This window comes from Carettochelys insculpta, chromosome 2 (assembly GCF_033958435.1).
Source record: "Carettochelys insculpta isolate YL-2023 chromosome 2, ASM3395843v1, whole genome shotgun sequence".
NCBI lineage: Eukaryota > Metazoa > Chordata > Testudines > Carettochelyidae > Carettochelys > Carettochelys insculpta.
In genome coordinates this window covers 115,771,632-115,791,490 of record NC_134138.1, presented here as the reverse complement: position 1 = coordinate 115,791,490, position 19,859 = coordinate 115,771,632, and the positions used below count along the sequence as shown (strand labels likewise).

The window sequence follows — 19,859 nt, the reverse complement described above, 5'->3', positions numbered from 1 at the left end:
GCCACTAAATCCCGAACACACACAAGCATACTCCTTTAGATTATCTATAGGGCCTGAATTTGAAGGCTGAGGGTCCAATTTTTTCAGCCATTATAATGCCTCATCAAGTTATGCCACCTGCGTTTGTATGCCCGAATTTCCTTGCAGACATGTAGGTTACCATTCAGAGTCAAGGAATTAATTATCTACATAGAAGGATTTGCATCATACATTCACTGCAGGCATAAGAAGGAAAACACAATTAAGTGAGGTGAAATAAAGGCGCCTGCGAAATAAGCGGTTTGAAAGCCAGATCCATCACATACAGGAGTAGGTCAGTCCACGAGCACACATGAAACCCAAACATCCCCAGTATTTGTAATCCACTGATCCAGCATGCCACAGGCCGAGGTGCTTTCAACAGACTCAACTCATTCATTTTATAGAAGTGGCTCTCATATGCCTGCTCTGCAATCTTCCTCTTCCCCAAGGCCTGCCTCTTCTTCTCTCCAACCCGACATTGCTCTTCCACTATGCACAGACTGCACACAGCTGTGACTGCTCTTCCAGCTCAGCTGGTACTTTGCAGTTGCGTGCTAGCTGGCCAAACAATGCCCAGTGTTCCTTCCGCCTACCCATCTCTTCTCAGTTTTCTTGGTACCCCACCGAGTGCCTCCCTTCCTTTCTAAGGTAACATCCTGCAAATCGTTATGACCTAAGCCCAGCCACTAGTGATTAGATTTTCAACAGAGCTTGGAACATTAGGTGCTGAGCCCTTTAAAAAATATTACCTTAAAAGCCCCTGGGTACAGAGCTTTTTTGAAAACTTAGTTCTGTAGCAATCTATTATTATAGTGCTGATAATATACAATAGGAGAATAGGACAATTTTCTGGATTCTCAAAGAAATATAAATTTTTTTCTCCAGCTCAACAATGGAGAAAGAAATTAAACATCCTTCACGATTACAACACAGCTAAATTAAAACCGATCTCATCACACACATCACTGGAAAAGAGAAACGTGCTCTACTGTTCAGTTTCCAGTTCCTATGGTTCTCTAGTTACAAGTCCATCACACCGGTCAGCCATTAGCAAATTTCTTTGCTCCCACCAAAGAAGCAGATGGCTAAGACGTGTAATGATATCAGCAAATGAGAATCCATAAAGATAAGTCATCTGGATGACATCCTGAGTTGGATTTAAAATGGACATCCTTGATGAAGCCAGACCTGACATTCCCCAGTAAAGCAGACTCTCTTCTCTTTTTCATCCCTACTTCGGAGCAAAGCTCCTAAGAGAAAACACATAGAAAAATATATCAAGGAATGAGAGAGGAATTGTAAGCTTCATGTCTGTGTCTTTAATAAAACTTGCCTCTTCCTTATGCTTTTCTCTAGGAAATACCAATATTTTATTACAAGATCTGGAAGGTCGTAGTGCAAGCTAGTTTAGAATTTGCAATGAAACCATCATTGCAACAAGTTGTTCATATGGTTTGTGATAAAGCTGTGTTACCACCAGCCTTTGAGAAAAAAAAGAAGAGCTTTTAAAGATTATTTTTGGTACCCAGTTTCAGCAGCTTTCCAATCAGTGAATCCCAAACAGAGATGTCAGTCTATGCAATGGTGTTTCATAATCTGCTGTAGCCATCTGCCCACAAGAAGTGTCAACACCAGAAAAGAAGGTTTAGTGATGCCTATTAGTAATTGTAGTTTATTGGCAGAATCAACAGGCGTGAAATGTGAACAGCCAAAGTTAAAACATGCAAAATTTGCTGGGGTTTATGACAAACTTTAATAAATTGATTGTGTACACCCTGGATGAGCAGAAATAACTAACTCAATGAGGCTGTATCAGCATCACACATAGAATAAGGAGACACGGTAAAGGTATATAAAATGCTATTAAACAGCACAGTCAAGGGAAACAAGGTGGAGAAGGAAGAGAAGAAACAAGGATAAATTCAATTAATTTGAGAACTTGCTAGAGGAAATACTTTTTCTTGGCGTGTGATATTCACCCCCGTGCAGAGAGCCAAATACTGGAAATGCCTTTGGCACAATTCCAAAGTCTCACATATTCTCCATTCCGTACAGCATTCTTCATATTCCTAGTTATTCTTTTCAGGTCTCATGTTCAGTTTTCTCATATCCATGTTAACTCCTTTCTCACCAGAACCCATCTGAACAAATTCCAGACTTTTGTTTTTTTCAAGGGAATACTTTTAATTTGGATGATTAAGTTGCCCCCAAAATAACCCAGTGCGATAGCATAGACTTTGTTTAGAGTTGATGGTGAATTCTGGTTTCTTCCATCATAACACCTTTAGTATTTTCATTTAAAACAACTTGTGATACTCTATCCTTGTAAATGTCTTGGGGTTATCTTTCTCTGTAACTGAACTTTGAAGGAACAGTTTTGTTATTAATTACTATTTACTCTTGGAACAAATACTGACTTAATCCAATTTCTATTACCATTGTAATTCCACCCCATCAAATGACATCATTTTATTTTCACATACTCAGAATACTGTAGGTATAGTGTAAAATGGGTTTATTTGTATAGTCACACAGAATAACACAATTTACCACTGTTAGTTTGGTTCTAAAGACTTAGGCTAAGTGCTAACTGCCTCAAGCCGTTTCATGAAAAATTAGATTTGTGCTTCAGAGGTTAATGCTTAGGAGAGAAATTTCATGATTTACTGGGACTTGAAGTTGGCTGTGTTTTAGGGCTGTTATCATCAGACTGAGATGCCATCATCTAATTTTCATCATTACCTAAGACTTTCCACATGATTCTAGTCCAAAACAGATTAAATAAATAATATCCATAGATTAAAATATTCTACATTTAAAACACTAACATCAAAGTTTTGTTTTTGTTTTTGTTTTTTTTAAAAAAAAAGTGTAATTGGGGCAGTTAGAGTCCAATACTGAACATGTTGAAACCATGTTGTTCATTTATTTCTTTACAAACTGCCCTGAAGGATACATCTGATATGCAAATAAACCCTACCTCCAACCCTTACACATGTTTGTCCTGGAAGGAGACAGGGGCAAGGACAGGATGTTAAAATTATTTCACAGAAGCGCAGACATTTTGACAGACAATCAAGCTGATATGAGGACAATATTGAAAAAGAGCTATGACAGCCTAGACACAAGGCCATGAGTTCAATCCCTGAATGCTATAATGCAGATACTATCGGATGATAACCCCACTCAATTAGTCATTTCAGTAAGACAAAACTTAACAAATCTCTTATCTAAAAAGTGCCATTTTCATCATGACATTTAATAAAAACAAATTCATCGTGGCACTGACATTAATGCAAAAATATGTAGCCACCATGAAAGGGAAAGTGGAAATTGCTATTAAGCAGTAATTATGTGGATAAAGGTTGTAATTTTCATACTGTGTTTCCAATGCAACAATCATTTCTCACAGGCCTTTCTATTGCACCCAGTACTATGATATCTACATGCTGAATAAGCAATAATGTTCCATGTGGACTTCATTGAGGCTCTTTCCCTTTATCCTTCCCTCGGATGTTCTGCTAGAATTTTCTTGTTTTTAAACAACATTCTGGAAAGTTAAATGTCTAATACACACATATGAATCATTAAAGCATGCAGTGATTCTTCTCCCACTTAAGATATTGGAAATAATCCTGCTGTCTTCAATGGGAGTTGAATGGCACACAAGCTTTTTAAGGTTTCCTCTGCTTCTCTTATAGGTCATCTCTGATCCAAACCACACAGCTGCATCTGGTCTTTGAATTATATGTCAATAACAAAGCCATGGCAATTTAGCCACTATCTCACCTCATTAAAGCCATGCTCAGAGCTTTCTCAGCGCCCAGGCACCCAGACAGATCTATGGTCCTGATTAGACAACAGGTACTGATGGACTTCATCATCTTCTAAGGCATGCTCACCTCAAGGCCAGCAGCATCCAACCCAAGGGATAAGGAGTGGAAGCTGTTGTGAATCATCATCACTGCACACTAGGCGCAACCATTGACATTCTGATCTACAAATGCCTCTCTGTCTCCATTACCCACAAAAATCTCTTGGTTTTTCTGACTTGTGCAAGTGGTGAGGGTAGAACCTGGAAATCCTATTGACAATGAAGTCTGATACAGGGGATGAAACATAAAATTTCCCTCAAATGTATGTTTATGATGTATAATAGGCCAAGAGAAAACCCTATCGCTCTGCACTGAAGCTACTAAACCCCGTTCCAAGGAGATGTCCAGGTTGATAAACAGATTCTTCAATCCTGAGTGGCTACAGTACTCCATGGAGCACAGCACCAGCTACTCCACAGAAATATCATCCTATTTCATTGTAAAGACCATTCAGACCCTGGAAGTCTTCTAAACCAGCATTTATCTGCTCCCTCTTTGTTCACCAACCAGCAGTTCATGTGTCTTCCTGGAGCTCTAGACAACCTGAGAGATTATCGATCCAAGTCCTGTGAATCCAACCCATGCCTTTCCAGGCTTGTGGAAGAAAGTCATGAATAACTGGTGCCACTCATGACTAAGAGATTCAGTGCCTCACTTGGGGAAGGAATCTTCCCTTTCTCTTTCAACCAAACAATAGTCTGAGCAACACTGAATAGACTCACTCTGGAGCCATCAGTTCTGGTTAACTACTACCAGGTTCAAAGCTTATGTTCCTGAATAAGCACACAGAATCTAGTCAAAGGCCAATTACAAGTTAACCTGCTTGCAGCTAATATTCTAGACTCGGTGCAGTTTGGATGGAGGCCAACACACTGGACTGAATTTATTTTAGTGGTATTGGTGGATGACCTCCTTTGATCACTGGATAGATGGCTGGCGCTCATTTTCATGCTAGTGGAACTTTCTGAAGAATTTCACGCTGCTGGCCAGTGAGTATTTCTCTCGTGCCTGAAAAGGGTGGCAGGGGACCAGGGCTATTTAGTAAAATGGTTTTGAACCCTACTTGGAGGAACACAGCTAGCCAATAGTAATGGGAAAGTGTACCTACTCTACTAGACTTCTCGCTTGTGGTTGGTCAATTCCTCTCTCATTCTAATCACCATCTACACGTAGCCAGTGGGTGAACTGTGTACAGTGGTTGCACAACTTCAGCTAACAGATGAAGAATAAATAATTGATACTGAACCCAAGCATGATAGAAGCAATTCTGCTGAGCAGCGAAAAACACTTTGAAGAATCCGCAGCCACCATGCAGCCTACTTTCGGTAAAGTCAGATGCCCAAAATTGGTCATTTCAGCCCATGGTTTCAGAATATTCTGATTCTTCAGTGATGCTAAGATCACCCATCATATTCATCATTAAAAGTTTCTTTCATCTGCAGTTGATCAGACATCATTCCATCCTGGCAGAAGTGAGGGCATTTACTCTTTCAACACCATTTGTCTGGACAATAGATACACACTATACTAAGGTATGAAATCCTCTGCATTCAGGAATCTTTTGCTAACTTACTTTAAGTCAATTACAGAAATATAATTTGCATTTCTGTGTGTGTGGTAAGATCACCAATAACTTTATAGAGAAGGAAGGCATTTACATTATTATGCATTTCTCTAGTCTGATGAACAAGCAGGCATATTTTGATCAGCTATACAGTTCCTGATGCAGGCATATTGGTCCTCAAGAGCTTCAAAAATGAGACAAAACAATGAGGGATGGAAGCAAATTTACTTCAAAAAAGATGGATTAAAATAAGTTATAAGTATTTCTCACTGGAGCCATGAAAACCCAAAAACATAACACCAGAGTTTACTTGTTTAGCTGTCTGTGCACATGAGCAAAGCAAATAAGTCACTCTGCACAATATCGGAAATGCAGGACTTTCTGCACTTCAAACCCCCATTCCTATAAGCACATTTGCAAATAATGGAGGTTTTAATGGGACTAGCTTTAATTGGGATACACATCTCTGATCAGAATTAGACTGTTCTCTGGGGCAAGGAATTTAGAAGAATTGGGAGAGAACGAGGGCTTTTTCTGTGGCAGTACATGCTGGTACAGACCCCCACATCAATGTTTCCCCAAGCCAGGGTTCCCATGACTGGGGCTTCCAGCGGGGCTCCACACCCCAGCCAGCTCCCAGCCATGGGCACATGGATCCCCCAGCTGGTGTTACTGGCAGGGCTCAATTCCCCAGCTGGCTCCAAGCTGCGGGGCTGGGAGCTGGAAGCCCTGCCAGCCCCGCAGCAACATGAGGCCAAGGTCCAGAGCCCCTGCTGGTCCTTGTAGCAGCAGGGAGCCAGGAAACTGGAGCTTCCAGTGCCCTGCTGACAGCCCCAGCCAGGGGAACCCCAGTCAGGGGGCAGGGGCCCCAGCAGCTCCATAGAGGGGAGCCAGCTGGAATGCAAAGCCATGGCTGGCAGCCCCAGCCATGGGAGTCATGGCCAGGAGGTGGTGGGGAGTCCCCAGCAGCCCTGTAGCAGGAAGCCAGATCAATACTGGCTCCTCCTCTTGTACAGAAAAGCACTGGACAGAACAATGAAAATACACTTAAGGCTCAGATGGATTGTTTCACTGCTGAATGAGAGAGACATAAAGATGCACTTAAAACTGAAGTGAATATGTGTGTTTTTAAAAAACTATGATTAGGACAATTAACATTATTCTACAGATTATATAGAGTTAGGAAGGAGTACAATGCCTAAATGATGGGAGTTCACCAAACGTTTGGGTTTAATGTTTTGGCAGAACAATATGGGAAGAGGAAACATCTGTTAAAACAAATAAAAGGAATTACCCAATTAAATTTGTCCAGGCCATTCTTCAAATCTTTCCCCTGGTTTAGTAGCACTTCAGAAAGAGTTTCATGGCGTCAGCGAGTTGGCTCACAAAGTACCAACACAACTGTATTAGAACCTGGCCCTCTGAGACACAGATCAAGATTAAGCCCAAAGTGAGAAAGAAATAATGAAGCAAAACCTTTCTGCAGCCCAGGATGGTTCTTCAGCTCTTACTTTCAGCTCTCAGGGACCCAGGGTCCAGTCCTTCTCCTGAATGCTCAGGTTGCTGTCATTTAGCAAAGTTTTCCCATCTTCACATTCTGTGAGATAATGAAGACAGTGGTAGGAAGTAAATTACCATGAGAGAGAAAGAAAGAGAGAGAGAATTTGGGATTCTGTGCAAATATATACCCCCACCCAGTTTCAGGTCTGCCTGAAACAAAAGTGCATTTTCTTAATATGGAAGTAGACATTTAATGGTAAACAGTGTTATGCCTGTATAAAATCCATTTCAATTCCACCCTGCTGTGCCCCTTCTTTCAGACAGTGGGTTTGGCCCTATATCACTGGAATCTGATTCTACTCTATTTGATAAAGGGACTGATGCTGCTGCTTCTGTCATTATTTTGTCATCTTTACATCTTTATTTTGTCAATTGTCCTGAATCAACGCTTGAGCTGAACTTTTCCCTAAAATTCCTATCACAGAAGGGAAGAATTATGTCTCCTGATTTTCCTATGGTGAAAGCACAACCATATTACAACAGGATCAGGAAGAGGGCTACTGAGCATGAAGAGAGGTTGGATATGCAAATGCTCGGTTCCTTTATAAAAACAGTAACCTTTTCCATCTCCAAAACAAACTTCCTTCCAACTTTCTTCCTTCCTTCCAACACCAACATTCTCTTGCCCCCCAAGCAGACTCTGCAGATGAACTTTCTTCCAGTTTCTGGGTCTTTCATATTTTGCTTCAGAAAAGTAGACGGACCAAGAGAAGCAGGGAGTCAGTAGAAACAAGCTTGCTGAATTATCTCAGACTCATTATTCCATTTGTGCCTCTTTGATAAGGCATGAATCATAAGGATATGGCTTTAATCTGTACATATGATCAGGAAGATCTAATGCTTTTGTTACAATACTGGCAATTATGAACTTCAAGAGTTTGCCATTCCATTTGGATAAGCATACAACAGTGTGCTGCAAACCTCCAGAAATTACAAAATTGGCCTGAAAATGTCACAAGCCTTGCTTTTCTTGGGAACTATGTTCTGTTGTGTGTTTCCATAGTGTCTATCAAAATGATCCATAACTGAGGCCATTAGGACAAAGTGCAATGCAAGTAATACATATAATAGCCAGCTTCAGGACTGGCCATAAATACTGCAAAGAACAAATATTCTTTGTGGCATTTTTGCACTTTTGACAAGGTCATAAACCCAAAACACAAAGTCTGTAAACAGAGCAAAAAACTGACGACAAAAAGTAAGATTTAAGTTGGTGCTGTGGATGAATGAAATTTCTTTTTCCAACATCATATTATTTAACTGTCTCTAACACCAATATATTAGGAAAACAACATATAGCCTAAAATAGAACAAGAGTCAGCAAGGTTGACAATTTTGTCTTATTCCCAACTAACACGGGGGGGAAAAAAACAGTCTATCCAGAGTAATGCTGTAATAAAGCATAGCTAGGGTTAAGGAATGAAAATCTTTCAACCATATTTTGATGGTAGTCGAGGGTGGTGGGTCATTAAGGAGAGGTCTGTTACTAATGTAAAGATTGGGAATTGAAAGCTGAGTGGAACCAGTATTTCCATATGCTTCTTCCATGCTGGGAAGGCCATAGGAATAAGCCTTTTGGCATAGACTCCATGGCTGGATCACTGTAAGTTGCTAATTGTATTTACATAAAACTCTTGCATAACCCCTTTAGATGCATTTCTAATCTCTCAAAAGCCACAGAAATTGCTGAGCTCACTTTTATTCAAGAGAAGACCTAGCTGAGCCTTTTTCTTGGGATTCCACCCCCAAGAGCAAAATGTGTGCCTCCTGTGACAGCCAATTAAATGCTAAGAACCAGATTTACAAAAGCATGTAGATATTTACAAGGTTCAGAGAGGCCCATTAAGTCACCTAATTCTCAGTGAAAGTCAATAATAATTTTAATAATTTCAAGCAATTAGAAACAGGAGCTTAATGAAAATTACTATTTTTCTATCAACCCTAAACCATTCATTTCTTCCATCTTGTGTGTCATAACGAGGGGGCCTGCTGTGAATCCTAAAAGCATAAGGCCTAAACAATGGTCAATGCCTAGCTAAAGCACCTCAAGCCTGAACAAGATAGGGTTAACTATGCTAACATAGAGCAAGCTGAAAGCAAAAAGCCAAGTTGTGTGTGAGACAGACTCACAGAAATGTGGCAGAGACAGGGCTGATCAGAACAGTACCCCAAAGCACCAAGCACTCAGTGATACACAAACACATTTCAGTAAGATAACAGGACAAGTTGCATGGTACCAGGACCCCCTCCCCTTAGATAATAGCTTAGCATCAGGTACATTCCAACCCAGGTTCAGTACAGGGTTGTTATGACAATATGATGAATAGTGTTGTTTTGATGGTACCACTTTCTACAAGGTAATGGGTAGTATCTAGTTACATTAAGGGGTGTCAACTTATTACAATTAGGGGAGGCCCCAGGATACATAATGTATATGTAAGTTGTTTGTGCCTGGTTATGAAAGCATTACTCAAGTAAGGTGCGCTGAGCAACCGAGGAGATGAGGGACCCCCTTGCCATCAATTGAGTTGCACCATTCTCACAGCGTATGCATGTACAACTGCTGGTGTCCAAGTTGGGGACAGCCAGAGCGCTAGAGCTCATGCATCAATGACAATAAACCTGATTCCAGTTCCTTTGTAACTCACTTGACTTGTGGTTATTGGGGGCCCTCAGAAGTCTGCGGTGTGGATTAATGGATCAGAGCCAGCACTAGCAGTCGCAGAGGGCAAATACACACACAGCCAAAGGTTAGCAACACAAAAGGAGCAGAACAGATGCCAGACACCACACCAGTAACGGCATCTCACTACACTATGTATAACAGACCCAACACACACTGGGGACATAGGCATCATGTTATGTGCTGTACCCCTCTCCCCCAGATTCCAAAACCATTCAACAAGAAACTTCGAAAGCATATGTTTTCAACTTCCTTTCGAAAGGAAAGGCAGAAACACGTCAACATTCAGATACGTCTAAGCAAAAGTGAGTACGTTGTAATAGCTGGGGATCAGGAGGTTTGACACCATCATTTTAATTAAATTTGCTGGCACGGCAGTGAATGAGAATTCGAAGAACCAAACACATACACAGAATACAGCCTCATGCAACATAAACAGATTTCTTGAGGGGAAAAGTTATTCCCAGCTCACTAGGGCAAATGTAGGTAACTGGTGAGTCACCCAAAAAAACCTAAGTAGTGGGCATGCAATTCCTTATAAAACACTTGATAGTAGCCAAAAGGCTAAGAAGAGTTTTACATGCATGTCCTTCACTGGAATTACTCATTATTCAAACAAGTATTAAGTCCAGTATGTTTACCCCTGGACCTCAACTGTTTTGCATTTGGCTGTATGCAATTTCAATAAAAGATACTCAGCACTGCATGGAGTGGGTTTTTTTTTTTTTTTTTTTGGTTTGGTTTGGTTTTTTTCCCCCTATATTTCCTCTAGTTTATAATTCAAAAGTGATAAAAAATCTTGGGCTTCTTAAGAACAAAGGGGAATATGTATAAGAGAATATATCTTATCAGGCATATCTGAGTGCTAATCACTTCACATATGTCAAAACATATCTTGGAAACTGTCCAAAACTGTATAGAAAATTCCGTAATCTTTAAAAGTAACAGCAGTGAACTCTAAAACATAATGTTCCAACAATGTGAATCTCATACATTTTTAAAGATCCTGATTTAAATGCAGACTTATCCGTAAAATTGCCACCAAAAACAGCTTTGAAATTTTAATTTCTCTCTGAAATAAAGGTCTCTTGTAAGCAGATCTTGTGTTGGTTGTGTCTGAACACCCTCTGCTTTCATTATACTGTGATAATTCTTACAGCTGCTAAATCCTATTTTGGTGAGGAAAAAAAGGCAATTTTGCACCTCTAATCATGAAAGAAGCATAATTTAGGCCTTTATTGTGTCAGTCATGAATTGTCTTTCTTGTGAGCTTACAATGTCATAATATTCTTTTTGATTAATGAGGATCCTACAATTATAGGGTAGAAACCATCATGCCACATACTGCAGAGTCTGTCGAAAGGCAAAAATTATAGTCAATGCTAATGCACTAGCAGAGAGTTATGAGCAGAATTATTACTGTCACCAAATTGAAAGAGTCTGCATCCAGAAGACAGATAGCTTTGTAATCCCTGGAACATGATTCTATGCAGAAGGTGAACCTTTGCATGCGACTCTTAGACACTTCCCCCCACTTTTGTGCACTCAGCACCTTTGCACATATTATTTGGGATAGCTCTGTGTACCAAGGAAACTGACATTTCAGGATGGAAGCCTTTGAACATGAAATAAAGGCGGCCTAGCAAAAGCTAATCTAGAGAAATAAAATTCTATCAGACATGCGTAACAATGAGTTTCAGGCTATAAAGTGCAATTAGCCTCCATAATTCAGGTTGGTACAAGCATAAGGGTGATGGGCATGGAAGCAGAGAACATCAGTTTAGTATAACAATATCAAAAGTCAAACTCAGTCATACTAATATACCTTAATCAAATCCCAATTCACTTTCCAGATACGGACCAGGCTTTGTTCAACCATATTTACTGGAAATATAGTAATACAATACATCTCCAAACAGGACATAATATTCCAGCTTTAGCGGCAATTTCCTTTATATCTAGATGTCAGTGTCGTCTGGAAAAGTCTGTAGCTAGAGACACTGGACAAATTTTCTGAAGTATCTAAGTGCTTTAGAGTCTTAGCTCACTGACACATCCATTTAGGTGCCTGCAAATTTAAGTAACACCTGTGTGACTCAACCACATTTGATAATTTTTCTTAAGAATGTTGCCCGAGTACTTCAACAATGTTGCTTATTTTTCCCTATCCTGGCCTGTTAGATAAATACACTAAGTAGTAAACCCATGTGACCAACAATTTGTAAAGTAGAGGGCCAGTAAATAATGTTTTTCCTTTAAAAAAGAAATAAATACAGAAAATAGAAAATTATTAAAGAGGAAAGCTCAGAAATTATGTCATAAGCAATGCCTGTAACACTGCACAAACAAAACACACAACTATATTTTATTCTGGTGTGACTCACTGTAGCCGAACAACTCAGGTTTGGCTGCACCATGGATGTCACCACTGAGCTTTCTGTCTGTCAGGAGATGATCTTAGAATAAGGATCAAATCATGTGAGAAGCTGAAGTCAACCATTTAGAGCGGCTGTTCTTTGTTAGAGGTAGAGATTCTGCCTTGGACATTTCCCTCTGAAAAACAATGCTTATTTTCTCCCTGAAACTTTAACCTGCCTTTCCAGACAGGCATTTACATCCAACACCATACCCTGGTCCCACTTTACACAACATGAATATTTAAAAAGGGCTCTAGGAGCAATCCCAGCAATTACAAACCAGCAAGTCTGACATTGGTACCTGACAAATTAGTTGAAACCATAGTAAAGAATAAAATTGTCAGATACAAAGGGCTTGTCTACACTAGCCCCCACTTGCAATGAGGTGCATATACAGCTCCTCATCAGCCTAATTCTCACCCTGGGCGCGCCAGCAAGCCGTGTAGCTGCAGGCATTTTGAAGGACACATGCAACTTCAAAGTGCCCTTACTCCCAAAACTCGGCAATGCAAGATTCTCCTCCTTGCCCTACAAATGTGATTCAACCCTTGATGATATTGAAAGGAGGGTAGTTTGGGCATTGGAAGGTGGTTAGAGCATAATCTTAGAGGCTCTCCGATGGGAGAGTTCCCAGCTAAAAGCTCGAGTCAGAGTCAAGGGAAAAATTCCCATTGACTGCAGTGGGGCAGGATCAAACTTAAGAATTTTTAGTGGCTAGAAGTGGTCTATGCTCATTCTGTTCTTGGCCCCTCTGAGACCGCCAATAGGGTCACCAGTGATAATACTTATTTTGTGAGTTGGATTTTTGTCCCTTTGCAAATGAACTATAACCACATCACTTCACATTCTCAAATAGTGACAAATTTTGGTCACCCTTGGGTTGGATTTGAATTAGCAGGAAGATAATATGGAGAAAAAAGACTCGCACATCTCACTATCATTAGTTCTTGGAGCTATGCAGTCCCCCTGCAATTGCCTTTTCTTTTTTTTTTTTTTTTGGGTTTTGTTCAGTACTGCAGAAATGCAAATGATTGGCATTTATAGGATAGCTTATAAAGTTCCATGGCAATTAACATGCTTCCTAAATATTAGTTATCACTTAAATGATTCATAACTAATTTTCTGTATATGGTGTGTTAGCCTGTTGAATATTCAAATGCTCTTTACAAGCTTCATCTATTAATAATAAAGTAATTAAACATTTATTAATAATGTACCTTTGAGTTAATTATAAAGAAAAATATTTATCATATATGTTAACTCCAGTGAATTCAACTCAGACTACAAGCCTAGATCCCTCTGGCCTCTTCTTTACTGCCTAGGCCTAAAAGGTGAGTGCTAGGTACATGTTGCTCTTATTAAAATGAAGAATGAGTCAGAGTGGGTCTCCACCTCACAGGCTCAAGTCCTTAGAATGTTAGAGAGCATCGTGTGATAGGAGAGCTGATAGATTTTCAAAGGCACTCCATCCCCCACCTCCACACTCCCCCCACATTCACACATATTCAATTTATAAATTGTAAGTGGTATACATATACTTTGCATGGGAGCCAACCACAGTGATGAAAAGCAGAACTGGAAGAAGTGATACAAGTAGAAATAACTGAACTGATTGTGCTAAAACAAGCATTCACTTCTCCCTCTTTCCCTCCCCTCACCCTCTCCAATTTCCCCTATTCTTAAACTATTTTTAAAGCAGGAGGACTACAAATCAGATTACTGGATTTTCTTCTAAACTCATGAACTGAAGCGTCTAACCCCAGGTAAGTCATTCAAAAGCTATCCTTCAGTTTCCCCAACTATAATGTGGAAGAAGTAAGTAAAGCTGCCGTAAAAGAGCAGCATCAGAACACTCCTTTTCAGCAACAAGTGGCTTTTCAACCACAATGAAAATGTTGGCAGAAAATGTCAATATTTTGTTTGTTGATGAAATAATGAGATTTTTTTTTCTCTTTCCTCCCATCAACTGTCCTCCCTGCCATTGCTCTCCTCATCTCCTCCAAAGCTTGGAAATAAGCAAAAGAGAAGAAGAAGAAGGCATATAACTTGAGACTAAACCAGAATTTTTAATTTTATCAAAATGCTGAAAAAACATATGATATTTTGAACAAAATGAAAATCTGTCTTGGAAAATACTTGCCAAATTTCAACTACTTCTATAAACAGCTCATCTGCAAACACAAAGCCTTGCCTATTTGTCATCATTATGAGTGGTATTATTTCCTCCTGTAATACATACTGTTATTTGAACAAGTAGGCTCTGCTCTTAATGAATGGTGGATGTCTGGGGTTTGTCAAGAGACAATTTGAGTCACCCATCCCAAATAATGATTTTGTCTATTGAATAAACATTTCCTTAGGACTCAAACACAAAAATCAGTACCACTAGTAGATTAAGCAGCTTGTACTTAAAGACGCCATTGCTGCTTCTTTGGAAACCTGATTAGATTAAAGAATGGCATGTAACATCCTGTAGTGTGGAGTGGTTGTGTTCTACACCGAGATATGTAGGGGGATATGGCATGCCATCGGGGTTGCTGCCCAAGACCTCCTCAGCATGCTAACAGTCCAGAACATGGGCTCCACCCTTCTAACCAGGGGTACATTTTGACCTTACCAGGGCCCCATCAAAATTACATGGGTTTAATTTTTGTGATAGTGGTCTACATGGTGTCATGATATACAGCCACAGTCTATCTTAAGCAGGATGTATTCATCAAATACAACCTAAAAGCAAACAGAAGAAGACAGGATAGCAGACTAGAGGACCATTGGTCTGATGGCAGCTGTTCTTACTTGCTTTTGTACACATGGGAGCGTTAAATGACATGAGTTTGTCCTCTGTTAATACAGAGTAGAGCACCAATTGTACTTGCTGAGTAAGAAGCAAAGGGTCAGGATCAATTAAGGACTGAAACAATTTCAGTTCAGCAACAGAAACTCTGTGCTATCAAATAGCAACAGGCCTGCCTTTCAATGAACTTGGTGGTTTTATGCTTTGTTTTGTTCTATACATCATACAACATTTTCATCTCTGAATATAACACTTCAAAAAATCTTTAACGTTTCAATCCAAAGCCTATAAAAGTCAAGATGTTTTGTTCCTTTGATTTTCAGAAGGAACCAGGTCAGACGCATAATGTCCAAACTGGTAACACTTGTTGCTGAGTAAAGAAGGGAGTAACCTAGTTAATTTTGCTAGGCATAGGCAGATTTCTTTTTGCTTTTACACATTTTTAAAAGGATAATATGTAAACCAAGTATCTGAGTCTATGGATCTGTTGGAATGTGTTTCTATGTTTTTTTAATCTGTAGACATTATCAAGATCAGACAGTAAGATGAAGAGTTGTTTTGAAGTTTGGCTTTGAAGTATTTTTGAGAACACTTTTTGTAGCATGCTTCACGATTTTGCTGAGCAAATGTCAGCTGGTGCTAACTTCTCAGCATCCAATACTAAAATAATTCTTGCACAGCTGGTTCATGGAGAACCCCTTCCTAAGTTTTAATATTGGCCTAGTTTCATACAGCAGGGGAAAAGGAGAGGCTAGCGGGTGTCCATGGAAAGGACTGCTTTGAGGGTTTAATATTTATACTAGGATTAAAGAGAAATGTCCTCAGTGGTGTGGAATTTGGAAAAACAGAACAAATTATCATTTTGTTTTGTAGCTCTATAAAATGATTTTATATAGTTTTTAATTTGCTCACAGCAGGCAGCCTGGCTTATAAATGCACTATTTCAATTGGTACATTAGTGGATTTCATGGGAATTTGCAGAAAATCTCATCACTCAGAGCTGACTTGGACAGTATAATCTGTTTTCTGTCATTAATCCAGCACCAACCGGCTGACTAGTCACCTGCAGAGAACAGTGATGGATGGGAAATAGCAAGCATTTGTGTAACTCGGCATATATGTCTGTAGAAAACAAAACAAAATGAAATGAAAAAAGATTGCAGGGAAAATGTGAGCCACAATGATGTTCTTGTTCATTCAAAGCAGGGACAAGTTTACCAGTGTGGGTCCTTACAACTCCTTTTTAAAAATCTGTGATTTAGAAAAGGAAACTATTTCCTCTTTAAAGGAGGCATAAAAGACAAAATACGTACAAAGGACTGATGTTAATATAAATCAAAGCACTGTCCTTTCTCAAGATGATCAGAAGAGAGACCTGAGGTATTAATTACTATTTATTTAGCAATCCAGTTAATTTTTAAATATTTTTCTAAATTAGACAAGGGCAGAGTCTGAGTTAGTACAATGCTCAACAGATAGCTTACATTACTTCAATGTGATTACCTAAGGACAAAGATACTACTCAATGACTATATCTGCACTTCCAAGTTGTGTCTGCTACTTCAAAATAGCAGGCAAGTGTAGACACAGCCAATATGAGAAAAGGCATCAGAATTTGGAAAAAAGGAATTTATGATAGTTTCCCAAGTAACCAACTTTCCTTTGCTAGAATTCTCAGAAAAATTGAAAATATGGCAAGCATTAGGCTGCTGGTGTTCTGAGACCATGATCTGTCAAACTGATGAATATTGCCTCCTTGTTTACCTTGAAATGCCCCATCTTGTTATCTCTTGTCTTATACTTGGACCTTTCATTCTCTTCCTAAAGGCTAATGTTACTCTCACCCTAGTGCTAGTAGCTTGATGCAAATGAGCAGTCTTGAAAATGCAAAATAATGCTCATTTGCATATTTGAGTGGTGCATTTGCATATTCATGACAGAAAACAAGCAGTGAAAATATGGTTCTGCCAGCAAAAAAAACCCTCTGTAGCCAGTACCTTATGACGAGAAAACCACAGGGAATAAGGGGTTAGAGACAGAGGGGTTTTTTGACAGCAGAACCACATCTTCACTGCTTCTTTTCTGCCATGAATATGCAAATGAGCCTCTCATATGCAAATGAGTGGCCATTTTGCATTTTTGAGACTGCTCATTTGTATCAAGCTGCCAGCACTATGGGTGAGTGTAGCATGAGCCAAAGTATCTAGCAAAATGGTTTACTAGTCCAATGACTCCTAGACTCTACAATAATACAAATAAATAATTATTAGTTATCATAAAGACCACAGGCACATCTATATTTATAGTTAAATTAAAATTGTTACAATTCATGCAGCAGTGTTGATCTGGCAGAGCACTCTCCCATCAGCTTTTGTACTCTAGCTCCCCAAGAAGCATAAGGTAAATTGGTGACAGAATGTCTCCCATTGACACAGTGAGGTATAGACACTGCTGCAAGTCATCCTAAGTTGCATCAGCTTTAGTTACACAACTTACATAATTAAAGTCACATACCTGAGGTCAACTTCCTGTTTTGGTGTAGCCCAGCCAGGAGTAATCACTGGTAAACCTGCCAATCTCAAGTGAAGAGCTACAAAAGCAGGACTGCACATTTTAGAAAAGAAATGACTAAAGAGATATATGGGAGAGGTCTATAAAATCATGAATGATATGAAAAAGTGCATACTGTCAAATGCCTTCTGGAAACCTATGAAGCTGATCACGCGAGGTGCCTCCTGCAGCACACTTCCTTCGGTAACAGGTAATAATAATATAGGCTGCACATGATCTCAGTGGTCTCAGTTCTGCTTGTTTCTCTCTAAGTAGTAGGGCTATTTGTTTCTGGATACTTTCCAGAATGATATCATGCATGATTTTTCCAGACACAGAGTAATTTGATTCCTCTCCAGTTATTATATTTGTTAAGGTCTCCCCCTCCTTTGGCAATTTTACTGTAAGGCCTCTCTTCAATCAGGTTAGATTCTTTTCTTTATTTCATAAAAAAAGCCTGGAAGGCACTTTTGACACTTGCTTTAAGAATCTCTCCAGACATGTTATCCTCTCCCTCTGTTTCCTGTTTTTGAGTGTACAGATGGCTTTTCTAAGTGCTTCCCTTCTAATACCTTCTAAATCAGTATCAAGGTCTGGTAGAAGGTCTTCATTACTTGTGTCTAGTTCTTCACTTAGGCTTGTGCTATTTACAACAACATGAAAATGTTCTGCCCGTCTTTCCTTTTGTTCTTCTAACTCAGAACCACTCCATTTGCATCTTTAAGAGGGTCTATAGTACTGCTAAAGTTTCCTGGTATCTGTTGATTACCTTTTAAAGTTTGTAAGGTCAACTCTTTCACTAGCGTCTTCAGCTCTTCAAGTATTTTCTGTCAATATATCCCTTCTAGGATTCCTTTTTACGTCAGTCTACTCTCAACTCATCTCATCTCACAGTTCAGCATTCATGGGCTTTTGCTTTATGCTTTCTCTTTTCCACTGCTGCCCTAGTAACATTGCTAACCTATTCTTTCCTTTTAGGTTTCATTGTTATTACGACTGTATTTGCACTCATTACAGTGCTCATGTTTTTCCAACATAATGTCAATGGTTTGGTTTTCTTCACTTGATTACATTAGAACATTGAACCTGTTCTCTGTTCAGTCTGGAAAATGCTTTTTGTGTTTAGATTTCTTTAATGGTTTGCTGCTGATGCAGTGTTCTTTTAACCTTTCTCATCTTCTCCAATTCCATCTTCAGTTCAGCAGTGCATAGGTTATGTTCGTCGACCATGTCTGGTCCACTGTATGCATGTACACAACCAATGAGCTGCAAGACTTTCTTGGAATGCAGAAATGAGCTATGTGGTTGTTCAAAGGGCCATCTGGAAAGTTCCATGTCTGCCTCTTTATGGATTTCTTAACAGGAAATATTGTTCCACCTACGAAGAATATTGTTTATTAGATTAGCCGCACTACAAGTTTCTGCTAATTGCACGCCTTTCTGGTGGGCTAATCCAGTATGGCAATTCCTATTTAACATCTGATGGTCACCTAATCAAGAGCTTGCAGCAAAAGCACATTAAAGTGAATGGGAATGTTTCCATTTACTCCGACAGGCTCTAAACCAGACCTGAAAGAAAGAAAGGTAACAGTTGCCTACGTAATTCTTAAAACAGTAAATGTTGGAAGTGAGCCAGATGACCAAAGCAAGTCAGAATCCTGTAGCTGGTCCAGCTTCATAATTTTATAATAGATGCTGACATCAGAGAGGCAGCAGAGGCCACTGAAAATACTAAAAAAAAAAAAAGGCCCTACTGGACTAGCAAGCAAATAAAAAAGTCCAGTACTAGAGGACACTCTGTAGATCAGTTTACAGAAAGAAAGAACTGCTGGGGGCACAGCATTTTAGATTTTATGAAGCACCAATTATATTACTTTACCTTACAAAACATTTGTAAGTCTCTGAGTAAGACATGGCAATTGTGGAATGCAAGTAACTTGAATCCCTGAGGAGACCAACAGCTGAGGAGAAATATAACTGTTGTAGAAGATGGCACTCCTGCAGGGGCACAGGCTGCTTTATGAATGCATATAGTTTCCAAACAGCACCTCCACCACATTCGAAATCATAGGGGGGTACAGAGTGGGAGTGCTGGATTCTGTCCATTCATATGTAAGTTGACTAAAACACAGCTGGCAACTTAGGTGCAATATGTGGTGCCAAAGTTTGGAGGAGGTGGGGTTGACTCAAGACAACACAGAATCCATTTAGGTATATAATGTGGCCATTTTTTCCATGCATATCCGCTCATCTGACTTGTAGGAGAAACAACTGCAACATGACAACAGAGGGAGGGAGGTTTTGCTTTTCTGATCTTTTTAAAGTTTTAAATGAATGAATAAAAAGTGACAAAACAGGAAAATGAGGACATTTATTACAGAACAGGTAGAGGATA

The 19,859-nt window shown here is 39.5% G+C and overlaps 1 long non-coding RNA gene across 1 annotated transcript in view; it reads left to right on the top strand.

Annotated features, from left to right (window-relative positions):
* The window catches only part of LOC142008642 (uncharacterized), a 62,503-nt gene extending 48,222 nt beyond the window's left edge, over positions 1-14,281 (top strand). The window contains exons 2-3 of the long non-coding RNA XR_012644194.1: positions 13,817-13,883; positions 14,126-14,281. This is a non-coding gene — a long non-coding RNA (uncharacterized LOC142008642). The remainder of the gene's footprint in view (positions 1-13,816; positions 13,884-14,125) is intronic.
* Positions 14,282-19,859: the final 5,578 nt, after the last annotated feature.